The sequence below is a fragment of the Tursiops truncatus genome, chromosome 6 (genome assembly GCF_011762595.2).
Source record: "Tursiops truncatus isolate mTurTru1 chromosome 6, mTurTru1.mat.Y, whole genome shotgun sequence".
Lineage (NCBI taxonomy): Eukaryota > Metazoa > Chordata > Mammalia > Artiodactyla > Delphinidae > Tursiops > Tursiops truncatus.
In genome coordinates, this window is record NC_047039.1 from 7,741,664 (window position 1) to 7,766,702 (window position 25,039).

At 39.2% G+C, this 25,039-nt stretch overlaps 1 pseudogene; it reads left to right on the plus strand.

Moving 5' to 3' along the window:
* Positions 1-20,448: 20,448 nt before the first annotated feature.
* LOC141278916 (DNA-directed RNA polymerases I, II, and III subunit RPABC4 pseudogene) lies at positions 20,449-23,748 on the plus strand (annotated as a pseudogene).
* The last annotated feature ends 1,291 nt before the right edge of the window (positions 23,749-25,039 follow it).

A 25,039-nucleotide genomic window follows, 5' to 3' on the forward strand; every position in this document is an offset into this window, starting at 1 on the left:
ACACATCTCTGTATCCTAGCTCAGGGCTCAGGACTGCTAACTCTATCCCCTCTCTCTCCTGGGCCCCCAGGTTAAGAAAACCTCTGGAACCTTTTGTTTGAGGCCCCCTCAGCAATGAGATGATCCTTACTTCTGCACTGATCCACCTGCCCTAAACCAGGGGCCCTCAAACATGGGAAGAAGGGAGCAGGGTGGGAGTTGGAGCTTTCTCCGGGTTAGCCTCTTGTGGACGCTATCACAGTAAATGATTAAAGGCTTGACTGTTACTTTCATTTTTGGCTCATTTTTAATTGGCTGCTCTGACACCTGGCAGCTCATCTCTCTCTCCAGTTCAGCTGAGCTCCTGATATCACCATGCTCCAACTCTTTTGCAACTCTTCCCAAATCTGTTATTTAGTATTAGGACATCTGGGGAAAAACAAAACTTTAAAAAAGAATTAATCCTGGTGGAACCTAACTGTTTTCCTTCCCAGGGCCTGCATGGGGCTGCTGACAGCTGCAGGAAAAGCATACCACTGTCCAGACCTTTGAAACTGCAACTTGATCGGCACCACCCTCAACCAGGCCATCAACATGGCCAGCAATCCTGCTACTTCCTCCTTAGTCCTACTATGTCAGCCATCATCACCTGGTTTATATTTTCCACCATATCCAACGTCTAACCTCACTGTTTCCCCTGTGGGTCCCAGAAGATTCTGTGATTCACCAGCTGATAAAGAAAATAGGAACCAAAGGACAAAAACTTCCTGCCACCAATCTTAAAACCCATCTTTCCCACTTTCCCTTGTTTACAGCGAAGTCTCCCTTCTATTTTCAACACACAATATCTTTATCTGTGCTCTACTCATTATTTCCCACCTTCTCAAGGACTTATATTGATATTTCCACCTCTTTCCTGCGTTGACAAAACTTTTGCACTCTGCAGGCTGCTTGACGTTAACCTTTAAACATCCTCAGATTTCTTCCCACTTTAAAAAGAAAAATAAAAAATAAGCAGCCCCACATCTCCCCCTAGCTAGAAGTAATTCTTTCAACTATTTGGAAATTCTAGCCTATAGATAGCTCTACTTTCTTGCTATTTAGTACTTGAAATGTAGCTGGTGCAACTAAGAAAGTGATTTTTTAAATATTATTTAATTTTGATTAATTTCTGTTTCAATTTAAACAGGCATAAGTGGCTAGTGGCTATCATATCAGACAAGCAGACCCAGATAAACACTGGAACTTACATTTCAAAGCTTATCATGACAGCATAACTAGCAATGACAGTAATATCTCAATATAAACAGAAGTTATCTTTTAAGACCTTAGTTATGATATGAAACAGACATAACACAATAATAGTAGGGGACTTTAACACCCCACTTACAACAGTGGGCAGACCATCCAGACAGAATATCAATAAGGAAACACTGGCCTTAAATAATACATTAGACCAAATGGACTTAATTGATTTTTATAGTGCATTCCACCCAAAAGCAGAAGAATACACGTTCTTTTCAAGTTCACATGAACATTCTCCAGGATAGATCACATGGTAGGCCACAAAACAAGCCTCAGTAAATTTAAGAAAATTTAAGTTATATCAAGCATCTTTTCTAACTACAATGCTACGAGAGTAGAAATCAACTACAAGGAAAAAAAACTGCAAAAAACACAAACATGTGGAGGTTAAACCATATGCTACTACACAATCAATGCATCACTGAAGAAATCAAAGAGGAAATCAAAAAATACCTAGAGACAAATGAAAACATAATGATCCAAAACCTATGGGACGCAGCAAAGGCAGTTCTAAGAGGGACGTGTACTGTGATATGAGCTTACCTTAGGAAACAAGAAAAATCTCAAGTAAACTATGTAACCTTACACCTAAAGCAACTAGAGAAAGAATAAACAAAACCCAAAGTCAGTAGAAGTAAAGATCAGAGCAGAGATAAATGAAATAGAGACTAAAAGAACGGCAGTAAAGATCAATGAAACTAAAACCTGGTTCCTTGAAGAGATAAACAAAATTGATAAACCTTTAGCCAGGCTCATCAAGAAAAAAAGAGAGAGGGCCCAACTCAATAAAATCAGAAATGAAAAAGGAGAATTTACAATTGACACCACAGAAACACAAAGGATCATAAGAGACTAATATGAGCAACTCTATGCCAATAAGATGGACAACCTAGAAAAGATGGGCAAATTCTTAGAAAGATACTGTCTCCCAAGACTGAACCAGAAGAAATAGAAAATATGCACAGACCAATTACCAGTACTGAAATTGAATCAGTAATTTAAAAACTCCCAACAAACAAAAGCTGGGACCAGATGGCTTCACAAGTGAAGTCTACCAAGCATTTAGAGAAGAGTTAACGCCTATCCTTCTGAAACTATTCCAGTTTAATTCATTATTATGTCATTGTCTCCCAACCTTCCAACTCTTGTCTCAACAATCTGTACAGAAAATAACTCCAGTATTTGCTCAATGACCCTAAGACTAGCAATGGCTATGTGACATTAACAATAAGCATGAAATAATTTTTAAAAATCATAATCAGATATCTTACTAGGAAAATGGAATAAGAATTGCATGAGCAAAGCTGATGCTGTGCTACTCATGAACTCGGGAAGAACAGTAATCCTGAGAAGAGCTGCCTGAGATGCACTCAGCAGTGCAACTATTAACAAACTACACATAAGCATTTTCCCACCATCAGACATGGAGGCCGTTTTGTGAGCAGCACTAAGAAGCTCACTGAGAGTTCAGGGGTATTTTTCAGAACTGAGTTCACGCTATATCACAGCATATACTCTATGAGGACCCTTGGGAAAAATTCCCTTCAGTGTAAGAACCAGACGTACTTCTGAAAAATTAGTTTGCTTTTCTTTTATGGACATTAAGTATTGTGTAAATGATCTTGTTTGCCCAGTTTTTTGTAAGAAATCCTGAAGCCAGTTTCTCAATTCACCATCAGCAGACATAGCTGCCTCGCATGTTTTATTTTTGTTATAAAAACATATTATGGTTTTATCTTATTTTTTAGCAAAAAAGAAAAATTGATTTTTTTCTTGATTTCCCCATTTCCTTGGTTAATTTTGGATGTCATAGCATCTCACTCTGCATAGTCTCTCAACACACAGTTCAATTTAAACATACATATTTGTCTTCTCTTCTCCTAGAGACCCATAGTTCATAATCTATTTACATTAATTAAATATTTCAGATAAATAAAACAAATCAATGATGCAGTTATTTTAACATTCTGTTGCACCAGGAAATATACAAACAGTAAAATAAATGAGTTCAACCCTGATAAAACTCTTATTGTGTTACTGCTAGTGCAAAAGCAAAACAGAAAATGCTACCCACCAGCATTTATGCATAAATATCATCTATTCATTAGGTAATTTATTTCTCCAAATGCTTTGCCTAAATAAGTTAACTGAGCTCAGAAAACCGAATAGTTTGAGAAACAATTCAGGTGTGTCTCTTAGGCATCAAATACCATACAAAACAAAACACGCTTAGGCTAAGCAAACCAAGAGCCAGAGGCAAGCTCTTGTGAATTCATTTCTCTCTGTGCCAAAAGAAGGAGAAGATTTTCTTTTAAGCACTGTGATGAGGGGAAAGGAGGGTAGTAAGACAAGCTTACACGTCCCCAAAGATTGTTCAGCGTCAATGAGAATTATGCCATGCCTAGACAGTAATACTATCTCTATGCCTTCAATGCTTTCAAGTACTACAAAGCTGGAGAAAAATATTTACTAAAATAAAACATGAGAAGTGAAAGACATTTGCTCAGTTGTGTGACAATTAAGTTACTCAACACATTGATGGTGACAATATGTACCTTGAATGTTGCACTTTTCCCACAATATATGGAAAACTTTTAGGGAAGTCAATATTTATATAAATACTCTCTTCTGTGGAGTACCGCAGAGGAAAGATAAGCAGGCATAGCTTTCCATGATCAAATTTTCCTTGTGTCTTCTCTTTTCTTTCTAACAACTGCTGCTACCACCACCACCTTCCTACGAGGGCGATCTTTTTGACTAGATGTATGTAAATTCCATTTTTCCTTGGCTTAGCTAAGGAAGATTTAGCTAAGGAATTCTCTAAAAGATTCTTACTATTAAATTCAAGGAACATAATACAAGATGAAATAAAACAATTACAAAAATAATAAAACAAATAACAACAAACTTCAGAAGTCCAGAAACATAACTGTTGACAAAGAATCTATTTTCATTCCATGATAAATAAAGTTCAAGCAAAAATCAAAAAATGCTCTGGCATACAGAAGTTTACAGGTTGATTTCCCTCCTCAAAATCTCTCCAGGGGTTTCACTCAGTACAGTCAAACTCCTTCATAGGTTTTTCATAAGCTGGCCCCAATACACCTCTCCAGCTTACCTCAACTGTGTCACTTTCCTTGCCTTATCAGCTGTTCCTTCTCACACGAGAAATCCCGACACCTACTCTCACCAGAAAAAATGTCAAGTCCATAGTACCTTATGTGAGATGCTTTCCTTGAAATTCCATGGCAGAGGTAACAGCTTTTTCATGTCACCATTTTTTGAATATAATTTCCATATTTATTTACCCCTCATTATAATGCATTTTCCTCAGTAGTTGCTTTGAAGATTGTCTGCCCTACCAAACTATAAGCTCATTATCCTACAGATGAATTATCTTTCTATTCTCAGGAATTAACAAACTAGCTGATCCACTGTATCATGTCCTAAGTCTTTACTGAATTAGTAAAATTGAAATGTAGGATGCTTCAAATCCCAATACAATTTTTTTAATCTTACTAATATTTTCCTGCTCATCACAATCATGTACTATTGAGTTTTGTTCCTCTTCCACTTCTTTTTACCAATTTTATAAGGAAAATGTGTATTTCAATGATCATTAAAAGATAGGCACTGAATATAGCATATCATGCTATTTCAGAGTAATTCAGGTTACGTATTCTTCACCTTGAAAATGACATTACTTTGATCTTAAAAAGCTAAATAAAAGGCCATAATATCTATAAATTGTATTTATTATAGAAAAGCAAAGGAGCAATATTATCTTATTTTTACTGGACACTACTTTTTAAAAACCAAAAGGAATAATAATTATGCAAATGCTGATCTCACCTTCATTTTATCTGCACGGACTTCCATCAAAGTCATATAAAACTATAAAAATTTACATTTGGGGCTTCCCTGGTGGCGCAGTGGTTGAGAATCTGCCTGCTAATGCAGGGGACACGGGTTCGAGCCCTGGTCTGGGAAGATCACACATGCCGCGGAGCACCTGGGCCCGTGAGCCACAACTACTGAACCTGTGCTCCGCAACAGGAGAGGCCACGATAGTGAGAGGCCCGCGCACCACAATGAAGAGTGGCCCCCGCTTGCCACAACTAGAGAAAGCCCTCGCACAGAAACGAAGACCCAACACAGCAAAAATAAATTAATTAATTAATAAACTCCTACCCCCCAACATCTTCTTTAAAAAAAAAAAAAATTTACATTTGATAATAGTTAAGATGGAAGACAATGTCATAGAAATAATTTTAAAATGTAATCATTGTATCTCTTCAGGGTTTGGGAAGTGAAGTTATAAAAAAGTATATAAAATATGTTAAAATGAAAATCATTTTAGATGACAACTACTTTTTTCAGATGAAATAATGAAATGAACTAAAAAATATACATTTTGTTCATCTAGAAATCAAGTTTCTCCCCACGTTCTATTTATTCCATTACTTTCTGAACAGCCTTATCTCAATTTCAGGAATATAATTTATATTTTAAAAAATGAAAATGCCATGAGAGAAAGCATTCATAAATTGTATACGAAACAATAAGAAAATATTTGTACAACATTTTCTACTTTGACAGATATGCAATATTTGAATATTGGCTCTATGCTATCTCTCTTTTTAACATAGTCCAAGGATAACACTTTTAAGGTTAGAGCCATAATGCATCAATTTTGATACTGAGAAAATAGCGAAGATCATATTGTAGTTTTATATTTTAAGTCGGTAGATCCCCCCCCCAGTCCAATTCTCCAAAGCTGAGACTCAGCCAAACCCATGTTTAGATTATCCTTCCATTGCTTTAAGATGTAATAATGATAGCCTTGGACAATTTTTAGGCTGGCATTAAATCTTATAGTTGTCCCTAGTTATACCAATAAAGTGGAGAGGAAGGTAAAACATAAAAACTGAGCATCTTTAGCAGAGATGATTCTAGAGTTACTGATCAGTGTAAGTCTAATTACTTGCTGTGATACAAAACCACATGCAGTTTTCCATCTACTTGGGACAACTGGATATCAATGACATCATCATGGATGGCTTTACCTTCCCACATAAATACTGTAAAATTTTAGGCATTCCAAAAATATTCAGTAGTTGCACCTTCCTCAATTCACACATTATTGACCTCGTAAACCTTTTTAGACAAGAGAAACTGTTTGTGTGGTCATTAACTATATATTCAGGCTGCACAGTTGAGTTAAGGGATACATTAACTATGAAGTAAACACTTTTGATCTTGCCCTTAAGGTATCACTATAACTTTGCTGTACTAAATACGTAACCAGTTGTTTGCTCCCGCTTTATAATTTTGTCAGTTGGCAGTACTGACCAGCATTGTTGCTGCACTTTTTTTCTGATACGTTTTCAGCATAAAACTTTGTTCGGAATGAACATATTTCTACCAAGAAACCTGAAAATGTCTTGATCCACAACTTCCTAAATGTCCAAAATGTGCATTGAAATCTTGATACACAAAGTTTCCCCCTCCATCCCCTAAAGCTTAAAAAATTAAATCACAAGGGGAAAAGATGAGGGATGATCCATTTTTTCATGTCAGGAGTCTCGTATTTATTCTATTTGCATGTTTGTTCATTTATTCAGTAAATATTTATTGAGTTCCTGTTATGTACCAAACACTGGACTAGGTATCAGGGATATGGTGCTGAACTAAATGCAAATGCCCCCCGCCCCCGTCCAGCTGAAGTTGCCATCTGATTAGATAGAGGTACTAAATCACTAATTTGTCAAACCAAATATACAATTTAAAATGATGCATATATTCTAAGAAGAAAAATAAATTAACAAAATAAAGAGGTATGGCTTAAATTTAGGGCTCAGGGAAAGCGTCACACATACAGGTAATTCCTACTCTTGTTGAAGGTCTCTATGTATACACATGCTTTGCACACACACATATTTGTGTGTGTGTTTTAAAATGTGTAGAGATCATATAAATATGTATATATATATATAATATTGATGTACACACATAGATACTTTAACATAAGTAGGAGTTAGATGAGCAAAGGTGGAGAGAAGAGGGTGGAAGGAAGATACAGAATATGCAAGAGGCCTCGGGTCAGAAAGAATTGACAGAAGGCAGGTGTGGCTGCAGCACAGAAAGAGCCCACAGGAGGTAAGCCCAGGATGGAGTACAAGGCCAGATTATGCAGAGCCTTATTGGCTGTATTAGTGATTTTAAATTTTATACTAATACAATGGGAAGGTTCTGAAGGATCTTAAAATAGTAGAGCAGCAGGTTTCCTTTCACTGTAATGTATTAAATTATTAGGGTGGGCCTGGGAGGTAATTATGCAGGTGGGGAAACCAAGTATAACATAGTAGAGACAAAACCTGCCGGTAGATGGCCAAGTTTTTTATACAGAAAGAGTGAATAGAAACCAGAACTTTTTGAGGTAAAGACAGGAAATTGTTATGGATTGGTGAGAGGTGAAAGAAAAGTTTCTGGCAAGAGCAAGTGGATGGGTGGATTTTTGAGGAAACACAATGGAGAAGGGAGATTTGTAGGGACACCGTGACAAGTTGAGTACATCCCTGTTTATTAATTTGAGATGCCTGTGAGCCGTCTGGTAGAGATGTCGAGGAGGAATTAAATGTCTAAGTCGGAAGTGCAAAAGAGAGGCTTGAGATTTACATGTGGGTTCTTCTGATTATGTTTAAAGTCAGGGAATAGATAAGATTGCCAAAGCTGAGAGTACTGATTGCAAGAGAAGACCCAGCATCAACTATAAAGGAACTAACATATAGAATAAGCGTTCTCATGCAAATCAAAACTACAATGAGATATCATCTCACACCAGTCAGAATGGCCATTATCAAAAAATCTACAAATAATAAATGCAGGAGAGGGTGTGGAGAAAACGGAACCCTCTTGCACTGTTGGTGGGAATGTAAATTGATATAGCCACTATGGAGAACAGTATGGAGGTTCCTTAAAAAACTACGAATAGAACTACCATATGACCCAGAAATCCCACTACTGGGCATATACCCTGAGAAAACAATAATTCAAAAAGAGTCATGTACCAAAATGTTCACTGCAGCTCTATTTCCAATAGCCAGCACATGGAAGCAACCTAAGTATCCATTGACAGATGAATGGATAAAGAAGATGTGGCACATATATACAATGGAGTATTACTCAGCCATAAAAAGAAACGAAATTGAGTTATTTGTAGTGAGGTGGATGGACCTAGAGTCTGTCATACAGAGTGAAGTAAGTCAGAAAGAGAAAAACAAATACCGTATGCTAACACATATATATGGAATCTAAAAAAAAAAAAAAAAAGGTCATGAAGAACCTAGGGGCAAGATGGGAATAAAGACACAGACCTACTAGAGAATGGACTTGAGGACACGGGGAGGGGGAAGCGTAAGCCGGGACGAAGTGAGAGATTGGCATGGACATATATACACTACCAAACGTAAAATAGATAGCTAGTGGGAAGCAGCTGCATAGCACAGGGAGATCAGCTCTGTGCTTTGTGACCCCTAGAGGGGTGGGATAGGGAAAGTGGGAGGGAGGGAAGAGATATGGGGACATATGTATATGTATAACTGATTCACTTTGTTATACAGCAGAAACTAACACACCATTGTAAAGCAATTATACTCCAATAAAGATGTTTAAAAAAAAATAAGGGCTCTCAGTTTTTTTGTGTATAAAATTTCCCTGGGTATATGATAAAATACAATCCATTCACAGAAAGTCTGGTCCAGTAGTTTTGGAATGGAACTCAGAAATATGCATTTTAAAAATATTCCTTATAATTCTGAGGTGGTTGTTTCATTTTAACAATTCTGTGGTAGTTGCTGCATTGTTTTCAGCTTGAAAAAAACAGGAGGTTAAAAAAAAAAAAGGGATCCTGCACAGTTCTATGTGGAATCTCTTATTTTCAAAAAATGAAAAACTAGGGCTTCCCTGGTGGCACAGTGGTTGAGAGTCCGCCTGCCGATGCAGGGGACGCGGGTTCGTGCCCCGGTCCGGGAAGATCCCACATGCCGCGGAGCGGCTGGGCCCGTGAGCCATGGCCGCTGAGCCTGCGCGTCCGGAGCCTGTGCTCCGCAGCGGGAGAGGCCGCGGCAGTGAGAGGCCCGCGTACCACCAAAAAAAGAAAAAAAAAAAAGAAAAACTAAAAGTCAATATGCCTGAAGCATGGAGAAAAGTGACAAAAAAAATAAGGTTGGAGAAACATGCAAGGACCAAATCGTGTTGGGTCTTGTAGGCTATAAAAAGAATTTGGGACTTTATCTTTAGGATCAGGGGTAGGCATAAAAGGCTTCAAACATAATTGATATGAGCAGATATATGTTTTAGAAAAAAATAACTGGTTGTAGAGATTGGTTTTCATGAAGACTGAATGGAGGGTCCAGCTAATAGTTGCAATTGTCTTGGTAATTAGAACTAGGATGGTGATGCTGTAAATGGAAAGAATATATAGGTTTGAGGAAAATGTGGAAAGAAAAATGGCCAGCATTTACTGATGTATATGATATGAAAAGGGGTAAGAGTGAGGGAAATGTCAGGGTCAGCTCAACAAACCCAGTTTTGGCTTATCTACGTGTTTGGAAGATGGAACCCATCATGGTCACAGGAAATGCTGGAGGAAAAACTGGCTTTGGGGATGTCAGGTGGAGGACAGAGGATCATGTGTGTTGTTTCTCATATGATGAGCTTGAATGAGACACCAAAAGAAGGATGTTAAAGGGGCCCTACAGTAGGGATGCATAAATATGTGAATGTGCAGATAGTAACTGAAGCTGTGAGTGTGTATATGACCATCTGTGAAGAAGAAATGGCAAAATAGGAACCACTCTCTGAAAAAGAAAGGGATTCCTATGGTGTCGCCGTCAAGAAGAGCATTGCTTCCCTGATAAATACCTATTATAATAGACTTATTTGTTTAGGAAACAGGAAAGCATTAAAAAGGACAGCCATAGAAATCCTCAATTATAACATGTATATGACAGTGATGTGAATTAATACTAGGAATTTTATCAGAATCATTCAAATCCAGCTACCTTTTTCTCAAGTAACATTAATTGACAAGGGTAAAGTTACAGTTAAAAAACTTTATTATTTTTCATCTATTTTAATGTCTATTTATCTGAAGTGCAAAACTTTATAATCAGGTTTATATTGACTTCCCCCCAAATTACCATAAAACATTCTAAGTATATACTACATTTTATTACAGTTTGTCAACCCCTTAATGGTGGCTTGTGTGTCAGCGTATCTCCACAACTTGAATATAAATCTATTGTACCAAGAGCCAGATTATTTGGTTCTTTGAATCTTTTTAAACACTTGGCTCAATTCCGATTATATAATTAATATTCAGTAATTTTTATTAGTGTCTAAATAAAAACTATTAGAATTTTTAGTGCACTAAATGGAAAATGATGTGAGCTTCTCTTTTGACTTAATTTTATAAATTTAAGGAACCGACAGCCAAATTATCCCCTACTGTTAAAGAGAGATATCTCTACTGAAAAAGGGAGAAACATTTTATTGATATAAATACATTTAATTTTTATTAAATTTAATACATGACAGGCACCATGAATAATTACTAAGGACTTATACTCTTTAAGAAAAATGGAAAAGCCTTTCTTTACCTCTAGTTAGGAAAAAAAGAAAGTTAATCTGTCACAGCACACACACAAACGCAACCATACACACTATTTTAGGTTATGTGTTTTCTATTTGGGTTTTAAAAATATTGAGCAAATCACTGTATCTCTCAAGACACCAAGACAATAACCAAATTATGGTGTTTTTCAAGATCCTAGAACAGCTCACTCTTAATTCAATTTATTATTTGGAGCCTGTGAAGAATAAAGTGAAAATGCACAAATCAGAAATGCAGAATTTTCGACCTCATAGGAATTCCAAGAACAAATGGCCGTGGAAGAAAGGAAATAATTTTTTTTTTTTTTTGCGGTACGCGGGTCTCTCACTGTTGTGGCGTCTCCCATTGCGGAGCACAGGCTCCGGACGCACAGGCTCAGTGGCCATGGCTCACGGGCCCAGCCGCTCTGCGGTATGTGGGATCTTCCCAGACCGGGGCATGAACCCGTGTCCCCTGCATTGGCAGGCGGACTCTCAACCACTGCTCCACCAGGGAAGCCCAGGAAATAATAATTTTTTAAGAAAGAAAGCTGGAAGAAAAAGGGGAAGGTAGATAGGAAAGAAGGATGGAATGAAGGAAGAATTGGAAGAGAAAGGGAAGGAGGGAGGGAAGGAAGAGAGGAGAAAGAGAAGAAGGAAAGAAGGAAGGAAGCTGGACCCCTGTACCCCTCCCATAGTTCTCACCCTTCACAGAGAAGGTCACATCTACCACTGGTGCTGGTGCTTTGTAAACTCCAGCTGAAGAACGCAGTTCACATGTTTCTTTTGGCTCGCTCCTTCCTGATAATTTCATTATCCCTACTCCCTCAACCACTCTCTCCCATTTCAATGCTGGGTATTCAGAAGAGACAAGGAAAACAGAACTTCCAGGAAGCTATAGCTATGTCCGAGTCCCTTACTGCTGACGAAAGGGACAGAACATAGTAACCAGGGGAGAGCTAACCTTTGTAAAGAAAACATGATAGAAAAATCCAGCCCCACAGTGTACGTGAAATGGTCCTTTTTATGTTCCCTCCACATTAGTTCTCTCCTAGAGCTGTAAAGTAGTATCTGGTGGCTCAGACTAGTTGAGAATTTCTAAGCACACCAGCTGCTCCTTAAATTCTTCTAAGAAATCCCTAGAGTAACATTAAGTTTAAAGCTCACAATTCCCTTGTGTGCAGTAGCCAACAGTGCAGAGTTTCATCGTCAGAGCCTGTTTGAACCTGTAGGAAAATCCATTGACGTGTGGAAAGAGCCATATATATTGACTACAAATTGACAGGGCAGCGACCAAAGTTACAGCTTACAGAGATCAAGGGGAAAAAGTCAGGTTTTTTTTTTTCAGAAGGCTGGTGCCAGTAAAAAAAAAAAACTAGGGGCTTCCCTGGTGGCGCAGTGGTTGAGAGTCTGCCTGCCGATGCAGGGGACAGGGGTTCGTGCCCCGGTCCGGGAAGATCCCACGTGCCGCGGAGCGGCTGGGCCCGTGAGCCATGGCCGCTGAGCCTGCGCGTCCGGAGCCTGTGCTCCGCAATGGGAGAGGCCACAACAGTGAGAGGCCTGCGTACCGCAAAAAAAAAAAAAAAAACAACTAAAGAACATGTGTCTCCACATTCTCTTTTTAAAGATAAGGAAAAGTATCAGCGAGATTAAGTGCCCGAGCTGAGTTGACAAGTTGAGACCGCAACAGTGAAGAGCCTCCTGTGACTCTCAAGTTAATATGCTTTCGACTGTATCACACTTCTCCAAACCTAATAATTTTTTACACATTATCACTGAGGAACTGCAGAAAAGACTATTGTCCTCTATCATCATCATTACTGTGTTAAATACGGGTTGAGAAAAAATATTACAGAAAATATTTGTTAATTGCCTACTAGTTGCTAGATGCTCGGTTAGGCTTTTAGAGGTGGGATGGGTAGGAAGAGCATTAAAATCATCAGGTAACAGCTTATTTGGGAGATGAGAAACTGATAGCTAGAGGATAAATAATAATTCCAGAAGGTAAAGGGAAATCCCTAAGTGACCACTGTCTGTAGTTCCCTCAACTAAAGTCCAGAGAGGACAGAAATCACTGCGGTTGGAATTGTCTTGAAGGACTTCCTGGGCAAGTTGAGATCTCTGTACTCTGGAAGGCTGGGGAAGATTTGGATAAGCAGTGGTATTTACATAAACATGGCTTAATGAGTAAGGATGATATATGCAGAGACTTTTTTATTAAGCCTTCTAAAACCCTGACACTTGTGGATTTGTCCACGTATGTCAAATGACAATGTAGAAGTGAAACTTTTTAAATGTTATAGTTCTTATCTATATAAAAAACAAAAAACAACAAAAGAGAGCAGAGGACATTTTTAGACTGGATAATGTAAGAACTTGGTAGAATATTGCCTCAGAGAAAGAGAGAACCTTTTATGCAAAGGCATTGAGAGCTTCTACACAGTCACTGGGTATTCGTATCAACTTGAGAAAGGATGTGTAGAGAAGAGGCCCTTCTATCTATTTAAGCAAACGACAGAGGAATTCTTTTGTACACTAGGAGAAAGGGCATTCTGGTGGCTTCAGAAATATGTGGGAAATAAGGGTTTTTTTCTCAAAATGACTGAAAACATTGCCTAAAGCAAAATAAAAATAAAAGTCAACTGGCTGCCCTGGTTTTACCTTTTGAAAGCAAATGAGCTCACATTCTCTCTCTTGATCTCACTCCCTAGCTTCTCCTTTGTTCCTTCGCATTTCCCTTTCATTCTTTCTTCTTTTCTCATAAATTTATGTATCATGTAATAATGGAAATTACATATTTAGAATGGTGCTACCATCAAGATAAATGCATCCAAATGCCAAAAAGAAAAAGAAACAAGAGAGAAGGAGAGAGTGTAACACAATACAGCAGCGACAGCAGAGGCAGATAAATTTTTATATGCAGATTTATATGCAGATAAATCTAAATGCATATTCCCATTCACCTACATTCCATTTGTATGACTTGAAGATAGTTAATTAATCTCTTGAGTTTTCTACTCAACCCAGGACGGTTACAAGAGGCCTCATGCAGTTCTGGGCTAGTACAGTAACAAAAAATTTTAATTCTTACTCTTGCCTCCTCACTAGAAATCAATAAATATTTCACATTTTTTCCTCTATAATAAAAAAGTAGATCCTTGTGAAATTTTGCTACATATTAGGTGCCACTGAAAAGTTGTATTTTTAAACTAATCCACTGATATCAAAAGAAGGCATTTTCCCAGTGGATGAAACACGGTTAATTCTTTTCAATGTGTGTAAGTTAGTTTTGAATCAATGACACTATTTTCTGGGATCCTTATTTATTTTTAGAGAAGAATGAAAACATGCAGCTATTTTAACATATGCACATAGGCACTTGAACTAAACTCACACATCTCATTGAATGTTAATGTGAATGTGAATATAAATATTACAGAAAGCCGAGTTTAATTTTCCAAACATGCTTTGCCCAAGATACTCCTAAATTCAAAACAATGTCTATGTCATATAACTTCACTCTGAGTAAAAATAAAACCCAGAGTAATAGTGTCAACATCACACAAAAATTTTTGAATAGTCTTGTGAACAATTTCAGTTTTGGAAGAGTGAGTCCTCAGTATTATCTTTCATATGACAAACGTTCCGTTTTTGTGAGCTTTTAGAAAGTTTAGATTATCATGGAATTTCATCACCAATAAGAAATATAAAGTGTCAATATCTCAGAGCTTTGTAGCCACTGGTATACTTTATATTCAGGATGATGGTCAAACCAGAAAGACCTGGGAAAAATTAAGTAGAAAGGAAAATATGAAAAAGAAATGAGTCAAATATATCTATCTATCTATCTATATATATCTAGATATTTAGATATATAGATGTATCTCCATTTACTTTATCCAGGCAACCAAAAATAAATAAAACAGTAATAGTTTCTAATTGAACTATATTTTAGAGGAAACAAAGAAATTAACATTAAAATGGGAAACAACGATGCTGTAGGTTTGCTGTTCTTTATCTGGATTCAGAGCTCCGTGAATTGGATAAATGAAATTTTCTGATGAAATTAAATCAACCACATTTCTTGTTCGTCCTTAAACAAATTCTGCCACAAAATTTAAAAATCTCATTATGCTAACCCAAATCATACTTTGCTTTAAGCTCTAAGGTATTACATATCTTTCTAAAGTATTAACGACTGAATTTACAACTACATGAGAATAAAAACCAAATGACTCAATAAAATACAATATGTCAGAATAATACTGTTTTTACAAAGTCCTTATTTAATTGTACTTGTATTCGCCCCAGAGGTAACATGCACAGAAGTGGCCTGTAATATAAAAAGCAATGTAATGATATTAACCATCATTTAGCCTATGTGTTCTTTCTTTTTTATACTCCTTATTTTTCTTCTTCTCTTTTTTTTCTCTCTCTCTCCCTTTTCTTATTCATTCAGCACATATTGAATACCTACCTCCAGGCAGAGAACAGGTGAGAAAGCTGTGCATTTTACCTTTAGAGATTTATTTCATCACTATACATATTTTCTACTACTGCAAGGCCTCTTTTGGACTTGTTTTCAAAGGTAGTTTATGAGCCTTACAAGGAAATGACACTGATAACTTGAGTTTGATCAAAATCTTATCCTCTAACATGATTCTATGTGTTTTTTGGATATTTCAAAAATTAAGATACATCATTAAAGATCAGGCATTTTCCAACGTAGAAAATATGAAAGGTAATGTACAACAGATTCTGAATACTGTTCTACGTGAGTGATTCATGAAAACAGAAGTATAAATGTGTTGTTCAAATGACTGATGTTCTGCACTGAATAATTATACCTCAATGAATTATATCTTATGCCTTTGAGGATCTTTGCCTTTCTCAAAATGGAAGAAAATATTAGCAGTAATTATGTTGGGATTTATTACCATGTTTCTTTTTTAATTAAGTATCTTCAAATGCACCCAAACTCCGCTCATTCAAGCCGGTGGCCACAGAAACTCACCATTTTTCTTTGCTCTTCTTGACCTCGTCATCCTTCTTTTTACATATACTGTTCCTTGTTCCTAGACTGTATCTTTCCTGCCTTTCACTCAGAAGCAGTCCAGACAACGTGGGTCAGGGCAGGAGAAAGAGAAAAAGAGTAAAGCTTCAGAGCTGCTGCTTTTCTACTTTCTAACACCTGGTTCATTTCTCCAGGTATCTGAACATATCCATCGCATAGACCTTTTCTTGTTATTCCACTCAGAATCGTCACCTCAGCCTTACAAACCATAACCTAGGCTGTGAAGACTCTTGAGTTGTGGTCCCCTCACTATGCTACAACTTTGCTATCTGCCTCATTCCCCCTGCTCCTAAAGCATTTATTGCTCTACTTGCCACACCTTAAACCACGGACTTGAAGGGTTTCAGGACTACATTTTTGTTGTTATTTATCATTGTTGTTATTTTATTATTAAAAAAAAATTATTTTTCAGTTTTAACCTACAAACTTCTTTTAACAGTCACTCCTTCAAAAATGTCACTGAAATGACAAGGGTTTTTATAAAAATAAAATTAAGTCCAAACCAACATTGGAAGACCTGGAAAGCTGCAGTGCAGTTACAATACCACAAGGTTAGAAGCAGAGCTGAGAAAGAAGTGGGTCAAGGGGAGTCAAGTGGGCAAATAGACAGACTGTCATCAGCTACACTCCACATGCCCAAAGCCACACCCCCAGGGGATGACTGGCTCTTTCAGTTAGAATCGGGAGAAAAACTCTCTTGAGTGGGGTTTCTGCTGTAGAAGACTAGTAAGTTGGCTTTGTGGAAAGATGGCCAAGTGACCAGAAAACCTATGATGACAATAAGAAATGGAAGATCCCTGCATGCCCTAAAGAAAGCCTTACCTCTTCTGCAACACCTCAGATCAGTAAGAAGATTTATGCTGTATAAAAGCAGAGAGGTAAAGGATATGAAAAAAAAACTCTACCAAAAAGTTGCCAATAAAAATAAGAGGGATACTTCAACAAGTAAACAAGAACATAATACTGCTATTACTACGACTACTCTTTAGCTTAAATTTACATATAGAATTTATTAGTGCCAGACATGGTACTAAGCATATTATAAGCATGAATTCATATAATTATCACAACAATCATAGGTATTATCCCCATTTTATAGATAAGGAAAATGAGGTCTAGAAAATCCTAATACCTTCACCAATTTCTTATAACAAATACATGAAAGAGCCAGTTTGAGCCACAGTTTAGTTGGCCTCTAGCGTATTTGTTTTTCATGAATAAGTCCTTTCTACATTAATATCTGCAACTCAGCAGTTTCTAGACTCTAGAAGCTTATATAAGCAAACAACTCCCTTGCTAGATCTCGTTTTAAAAAACATTTCTGCTAGCTATCCAGAATTCTCATATGTGATCTAAGTCAGTGCCTGAGCCTGAACTTTATAAACTTCCTCCAATGACTCTCCTAATGGGGGCCCTGAAACCCAGCCTCAGGGATTGAACTCTCCCATCCTAAGGCAACCTACCATACTTGACAATATATGTGTATGCAACTTGATTTTTGAATAGGGTTTGATATTTTAATTTCCAGGTTGCCTTTGTCTGCTCAGGCTGTCATAACAAAATACCATAGACTGGGTAGCTTAAACAACAGACATTTATTTTCTTGAAGTTCTGGAAGCTGGTAGGTTCAAGATCAAGATGTTGACCAATGCAGTTCCTGGTGAGAGCTCCTTTGCTACCTTGAGGACAGCCATCTATCTCCCTAGTGTGCCCTCATATGGCAGTGGATTAGAGCACACCCTATGACCTCATTTAAATTTATCACCTCCTCACAAGCCCTATCTCCAAACACAGTCACATTGGGCTTTACAGCTTCAACGTACGAATTTGGGGGGAACACATTCTGTCTATAGCACAGACCCTATACAAATTAGAACAGGCGAACAGAAATTCTCAAGAATAGCTATTAGCGTCAGCTCTAGCCTTGTTGACACTCCTGACTTTGGAGAAACACACCCGTAGGTTCAGTATCATGGCCATGACTGTGCTGCAGATTTGACTCTGCTTCCCTGTCTCCCAATTCAAAATGGGAGGTAAGATCAAAAATATTTCAAGATAGAGTATACTCAAAATGTTCTTTTTTTTGAGATTCAGTGGAGTTCCTTTTCTTTTTTTTTACTTTCCCAAATAAACATAAATCCTTGGATCACCAGGAAGTCATTGTTTTTAGATATTTCTTAGAACATTTTGACATTTTTCTTGCTCAATTAGTGATCCAATATGCATAATTATTTTTATACAAAAATGACTAAAACTTGCCCAAAAGTTTGAATTTAAGCAGTCAATATACATAATTTTTTATCCATTTGTTAACTTGTTTACAAAATAATGTGCTGTTTTACTAAATTCAACTAGTTCTGTTTTCTTTGTTTTATTTTTTAATTTGCCTGCCTGTTTAACCACTGTGTGTGTGCACATATAAAGACAGAAAAATCAAAAAGGGTAGAATAAAATCCATTTTAAATGCCCTAGAATTTTTCCAGAGCCTCTAAAGGATTTGAGTATAAGAGAGAAAAATTGTATTTGTATTGCTTGGAAGTAGCTGCAATGGCAAATTTAAACAAAATAAGCCATTCTCTGTCTCTTCTCATTATGTGAAAGCAAAAGGAGTTGGGGGAAAAAAAAAGATGTATCTCATGGAGAAGAGTCTTCTCTTTTCTCCTCATTATTTTAACAGGAATATCATTTTCTCATGGTGACTGTGAGAGCATGACAATGTGTTACCTACCACTTCTCATTATATATATATTTTTTTTTTTAATTTATTTTTGGCCACGTTGGGTCTTCGTTGCTGCGTGTGGGCTTTCTCTAGTTGCGGCGAGAGGGGGCTTAGTTGCTCTGCAGCATGTGGGATTTTCCTGGACCAGGGCTTGAACCCATGGTTCAAAAAAAAACTATACAATGAAGCAGTATTTTATTTTTACATAAAGCATTTTTTCTTGCTCTCTACCTGCTCTTTTGCCAAAAAAAACATTTTCCCTCACTGAACACTCACTTACAGTATAGTGTTCATCCAGGAAAACAGCCTCAGCTACTCTTATACTTTATGACTGTGAATTCTATTTCACGAGGTTTGTTTGTTTTTCGTTTTTTTTTTTTTTTTTTTTTTTTGGCTGGGTTGTGTCTTCATTGCTACGCACGGGTTTTGCTCTAGTTGCAGCGAGCGGGGGCTACTCTTTGCTGCAGTGCTCGGGCTTCTCATTGTGGTGGCTTCTCTTGTTGTGGAGCACGGGCTCTAGGCACGTGGGCTTCAGTAGTTGTGGCTCGCGGGCTCTAGAGCACAGGCTCAGTAGTTGTGGCGCCCGGGCTTAGTTGCTCCACGGCATGTGGGATCTTCCCGGACCAGGGCTCGAACCCGTGTCCCCTGCATTGGCAGGCGGATTCCTAACCACTGCGCCACCAGGGAAGCCCTCACCAGGTTTGTTTTAATCTATTCAGACAATCTACATATTATTGTATAGGAATGGCAGGGAGGCCACCCAGAATAAAAACCATGTCACATGGAAGCTTCAGCTTTGTCTTTAAACAACAAGCCATTTCACTGCCTTGGCTCTGAACTCATTGGTTTGTGGTCTGTATTCATGTTTGGTTTACTGCTTTGTTTCCCACTTCATTCACTGCCCAGTCACTTGTTCTATGCCTCAAAGTCTCAGTCCATTTATATGAGTGAATTGAAGGCCCACAAATCTACTGTCAATTCCTTCTTGTGTATTTTCCACTTCAGTTATTGCATGTGTCAGCTCTGATTGGTTCTTTTGTGTGTGTGTGTGTGTGTGTTGTGTGTGTGCGGTATGCGGACCTCTCACTGCTGTGGCCTCTTCCGTTGCGGAGCACAGGCTCCGGACGCGCAGGCTCAGCGGCCATGGCTCACGGGCCCAGCCGCTCCGCCGCATGTGGGATCTTCCCGGACCGGGGCACGAACCCGTGCCCCCTGCATCGGCAGGCAGACTCTCAACCACTGCGCCACCAAGGAAGCCCTTGGTTCTTTTTAATAGTTACTCTTTGTTGATGTTCTCACGGTGTTCCTCCATTGTTCTCCCAAGTTCAGTGAGCATCTTCATGACCATTGCTTTTAACTCTTTATCAGATAATTACTTATCTCCATTTTCTTAAGGTTTTTCCCTGGGGTTTTATTGTTCTTTCTTTGGCACAGATTCCTTTGTCTTCTCATTTTGTTTGACTTTCTGTGTCTGCTTCTATGAATTAGGCAATACAGTTGCCTCTGCCAGTCTTGAAGTTATGGCCTTGTGCAGGTGCACCCGTATGTAGACTGCATATGCCCAGTGGTTTGGGCAACAGGGCTGGAGCTGGATCCTGACATGGGCCAGGACTTTTCCTGGGGCCCGCCAGGGGCCGCCACCTTGGCAGAAGGGCTGGAGCTAGAGCCAGCTGTGGGCCTGGGGGCATGCTAGGATAGTCCTGGCAGGCTGGCTACAATGCCAGGTTCTTTTCCATCTTCTGCCTCTGAGCTGGGACTCAGAGCAAGTGAGTTTGTGCATGAGCCCATACACGTAAAGTCTCAATTTCCTATAGCTCTCTGGCTCTCTCCCTAAGCCCCACTTGTTTTCAAGGCTCGTAATCCGCTGCTCCCGAAGCTGCTGGGAGAGATTTCCCTTTCTCTTCTTTGTTTGCACAGCTCCTGGGGTTTAGCTTTGGATTTGGCCCCGCCTCTGCTTGTAGGTCACCTGCGGGCATCTGTTCCCCGCCCAGACAGGACATGGTTAAAGTAGCAGCTGATTCGGGGGCTCTGGCTCACTCAGGCCAGGGGGAGGGAGGGGTATGGTAGTTATAATTGAAATGTGGGGAGAGCCTGCGGTGGCAGAGGCTGGCATGAAGTTGCACCAGCCTGAGGCGCGCCGTGCGTTCTCCCAGGGAAGTTGTCCCTGGATCCCGGACCCTGGCAGTGGCGGGCTGCACAGGCTCCCGGGAGCGGAGGCGTGGATAGTGACCTGTGCTCGCACACAGGCTTCTTGGTGGCTGCAGTAGCAGCCTTAGCGTCTCACGCCCGTCTCTGGGGTCCGCGCTGACAGCCGCGGCTCACGCCCGTCTCTAGAGCTCATTTGGGCGGTGCTCTGAATCCCCTCTCCTCGCACACCCCGAAACAATGGTCTCTTGCCTCTTCGGCTGGTCCAGACTTTTCCCCGGACTCCCTCCCGGCCAGCCGTGGCGCACTAACCCCCTTCAGGCTGTGTTCACGCCACCAACCCCAGTCCTCTCCCAGCGCTCCGACCGAAGCCCGAGCCACAGCTCCCAGCCCCGCCCACCCCGGCGGGTGAGCAGACAAGCCTCTCGGGCTGGTGAGTGCCGGTCGGCACCCATCCTCTGTGCAGGAATCTCTCCGCTTTGCCCTCCGCACCCCTGTTGCTGTGCTCTCCTCCGTGGCTCTGAAGCTTCCCCCGCTGCCCCCCCCCCGCCCCCGTCCCCGCCAGTGAAGGGGCTTCCTAGTGTGTGGAAACATTTCCTCCTTCAGAGCTCCCTCCCACTCGTGCAGGTACCGTCCCTATTCTTTTGTCTCTGTTTATTCTTGTTTCTTTTGCCCTACCCAGGTACGTGGGGAGTTTCTTGCCTTTTGGGAGGTCTGAGGTCTTCTGCCAGCGCTCAGTAGGTGTTCTGTAGGAGTTGTTCCACATGTAGCTGTATTTCTGATGTATTTGTGGGGAGGAAGGTGTTCTCCACGTCTTACTCTTCCGCCATCTTGAAGGTTTCCCTTCTGGGAATATTCTTTTCTGTTGTTGTTTTTTTTGTTTGTTTATTTTTGCGGTACTCGGGCCTCTCACTGTTGTGGCCTCTCCCGTTGCGGAGCACAGACTCCGGAAGCGCAGGCTCAGCGGCCATGGCTCACGGGCCCAGCCGCTCCGCGGCATGTGGGATCTTCCCGGACCGGGGCACGAACCCGTATCCCCTGCATCGGCAGGCGGATTCTCAACCACTGCGCCACCAGGGAAGCCCTGGGAATATTCTTAATTTATTATTCTTACATCTTCTTTTACTCCTAGAGATACAAGTATCATAGTGAAATTTTTTGCTGACAGCTAAAATTCTTGCTTAGTATTCTATTTCCTGTAAAAAGGGATTAGATTATATACATGTGTCAAAAGGTAATTTCAAACATTAAAAGTATCATCTTAACTGGAGGCTACCACCTACCTGAGTTTAAAGAATAAAGTTTTTAATCATTTAATAATATTAAACGTATTTTCAATTTCAATCACTTTAAATTTTATATCAAAAGCCATCTTTTCAATGTTTGATATAAGATACAGTTGTGTGAATGCTGTTTTTCAGCATGTTACCAGACGCCAAATCACATTTTGTCCTTTCTGGGTTTGGATGTTCATGGCACATAGTTTTTATCATAAGTAGAACTCCAAGTCTGTGTTGCACATAGTACCAAATCTGCAGAACAAACCATTCCAACACATAAAATGCACTGATGACCTGTCTATCCCTGACAGCGATGATTTTGACAGAGCAGAAATGAAGACAGCTAGGGCTGTACGCCCTTTAAAAGCAGTCAAAATTGTTCAACATCAAGAGAAAAAAAAAAAACAGAAACTGTCACAATGCAAATGTTTATTTCAACTTAAACAGTCTACTGTAACCAAATACACAAATAACTGACTTCATTTTGTGTATATAGAAAGGTAGGCAGTCTTTAGAAAACACAAAGAATTGATAGTGTTAACTTACTGTAGAAAATCAGAATTGATGAGATAAAGGAAAATAAATAAATAATGTTAAACCAGTTTCCTTACCAACTAGCCAACTGACATTAAAAAGAAAAGGATTTTTTTTTGGTCTGCTCTGAACTATATGCTGCTCCATAAGTTACTTTTATAGACTCCATACAGAGTAGTATCTGATTTAGGATTTTTTCATTACCTCAATGACCAAAAGTCATGGGATTTTATCAGCATGTAAAAATCATTTAAATACAAATGTCTCTGCATCCATTATTTAGAGTAAGTCTATAAGAAACATAAACAAAACCAGAGAATTTCACTGGATGTTCAACATTATACTGAAATACATGATTTATTTTTGTATTCTTTATTGTGTGGAATTGCATTAATATAAGAAAAGTCATGCTTGAGGATATGGGGAGGGGAAAGGGTAAGCTGTGACAAAGTGAGAGAGTGGCATGGACATATATACACTACCAAACGTAAAATAGATAGCTAGTGGGAAGCAGCCGCATAGCACAGGGAGATCAGCTCAGTGCTTTGTGACCACCTAGAGGGGTGGGATAGGGAGGGTGGGAGAGAGGGAGACGCAAGAAGGAAGAGATATGGGAACATATGTATATGTATAGCTGATTCACTTTGTTATAAAGCAGAAACTAGCACACCAATGTAAAGCAATTATACTCCAATAAAGATGTAAAAAAAAAAAAGACAAGAAAAGTCATGGAGAGAATGTCTGGAATTGTATTTGTATGAGAAAGGCGGTGGGCAGATGATTCTGCAAATTGATAAAAATAAAATATCTTAGCGACAAAGCAGCGAGCCAGAATCTGTTTGGAAGTGCAGAGTGAGAAGTTTCTCCATGCTACATGGAGACTAACAGTGGACATCCAGAAGGACATTCAACCCCCAAAGCAACAGACAATGATATACATCTGTAGAAAATATGTCACAGAAAATAAAATCCAGGGATGCAATCAGATGCAGAGCATGTAGATACAGAATAATGTAAAGAGAAGGACTAAAAGATTGGTGGTTTTTGATGCTGGATGAAACATGGAATTCAGAGGAACATCATTGGTATTTTGATTTGCTGTCAATGTTTTTTTGCTGTATGGCTTTTTTATTAGCATCCTTAAGAATACAACTACCAACATGATTTCATTTTAAGAGCCATATTATATTTAAGTATCAATTAATAGCTTATATAAGAAAATTACTTTTTGTTCAACTACATGATTTGTAATTTAATTTTATTATATATGTAATCTAACACACAATGAAGGTTAAAAGTGAATTGCCAAACCACACTTTTGATCGAAACCTACAATCATCTGGGGCCCTTGTTAAAAATAAAGGTTTCTGGGGCTTCCCTGGTGGCGCAGTGGTTGAGAGTCCAGCTGCCGATGCAGGGGACGCGGGTTCATGCCCCGGTCCGGGAAGATCCCACATGCCGCGGAGCGGCTGGGCCCGTGAGCCATGGCCGCTGAGCCTGCGCGTCCGGAGCCTGTGCTCCGCAACGGGAGAGGCCACAGCAGTGAGAGGCCCGCGTACCGCAAAAAAAAAAAAAAAAAAAAAAAAGGTTTCTAGGGCCTCTAAAGGTCTGATCAAGTTCCTTGGAAACCACTGACATCAACTGTTTGTAAGCCCTCTAGCATCATTCTGTGTCGAATATACCACCGCATACTGTCAGTGTGCATACATAATTTCGAGTTACATTTTTCATTTGTTACTTGGTGTAGGCCGTTGTATATCTGTATACAGTGCTTGACTTTTTTTTTTTTAATATTGGGAGACGAAAAAGAAAATGTAGGACCTCCCTGGCGGTCCAGTGGTTAAGACTCCATGCTTCCAGTGCTGGGGGCAGGGGTTTGACCCCTGGTTGGGGAGCTAAGATCCCAAAAGCTGCGTGGAGTGGCCAAAAATAAATTAAAAAAAAATTTTTTTAAAGCCAAAGAAACAAAAAAAGCAACATTATAAAAAAAAAAAAAAGAAGCTGTAATGGTGGCTTTCTGTGAGGCAAAATCAACCACAAGAGGATGAAGCTGACTGTTAAGGCAGGTGTAGTCTGCCAGGCGTAATCTTCGACTCAGGTGAAAAATTTCTGCTTTCAGTATACAAAAATAATAGGGACTGGTTTACACTGAATTACTGGATAAATGTTTAAAATTTTGCCTTGATCCTAGGGATATGGAATTGATGGTCACACCTATACTCCATTTGTTTCGGGACTCCATCACTGTGGAAATGTCATGTTGGCCTCCTTAACATTCATTTTGAAGATTAGATACATTCTAACTTAAAAAATTATCTATGCCTATTTTTGAAAACACCTGTGTTTTCA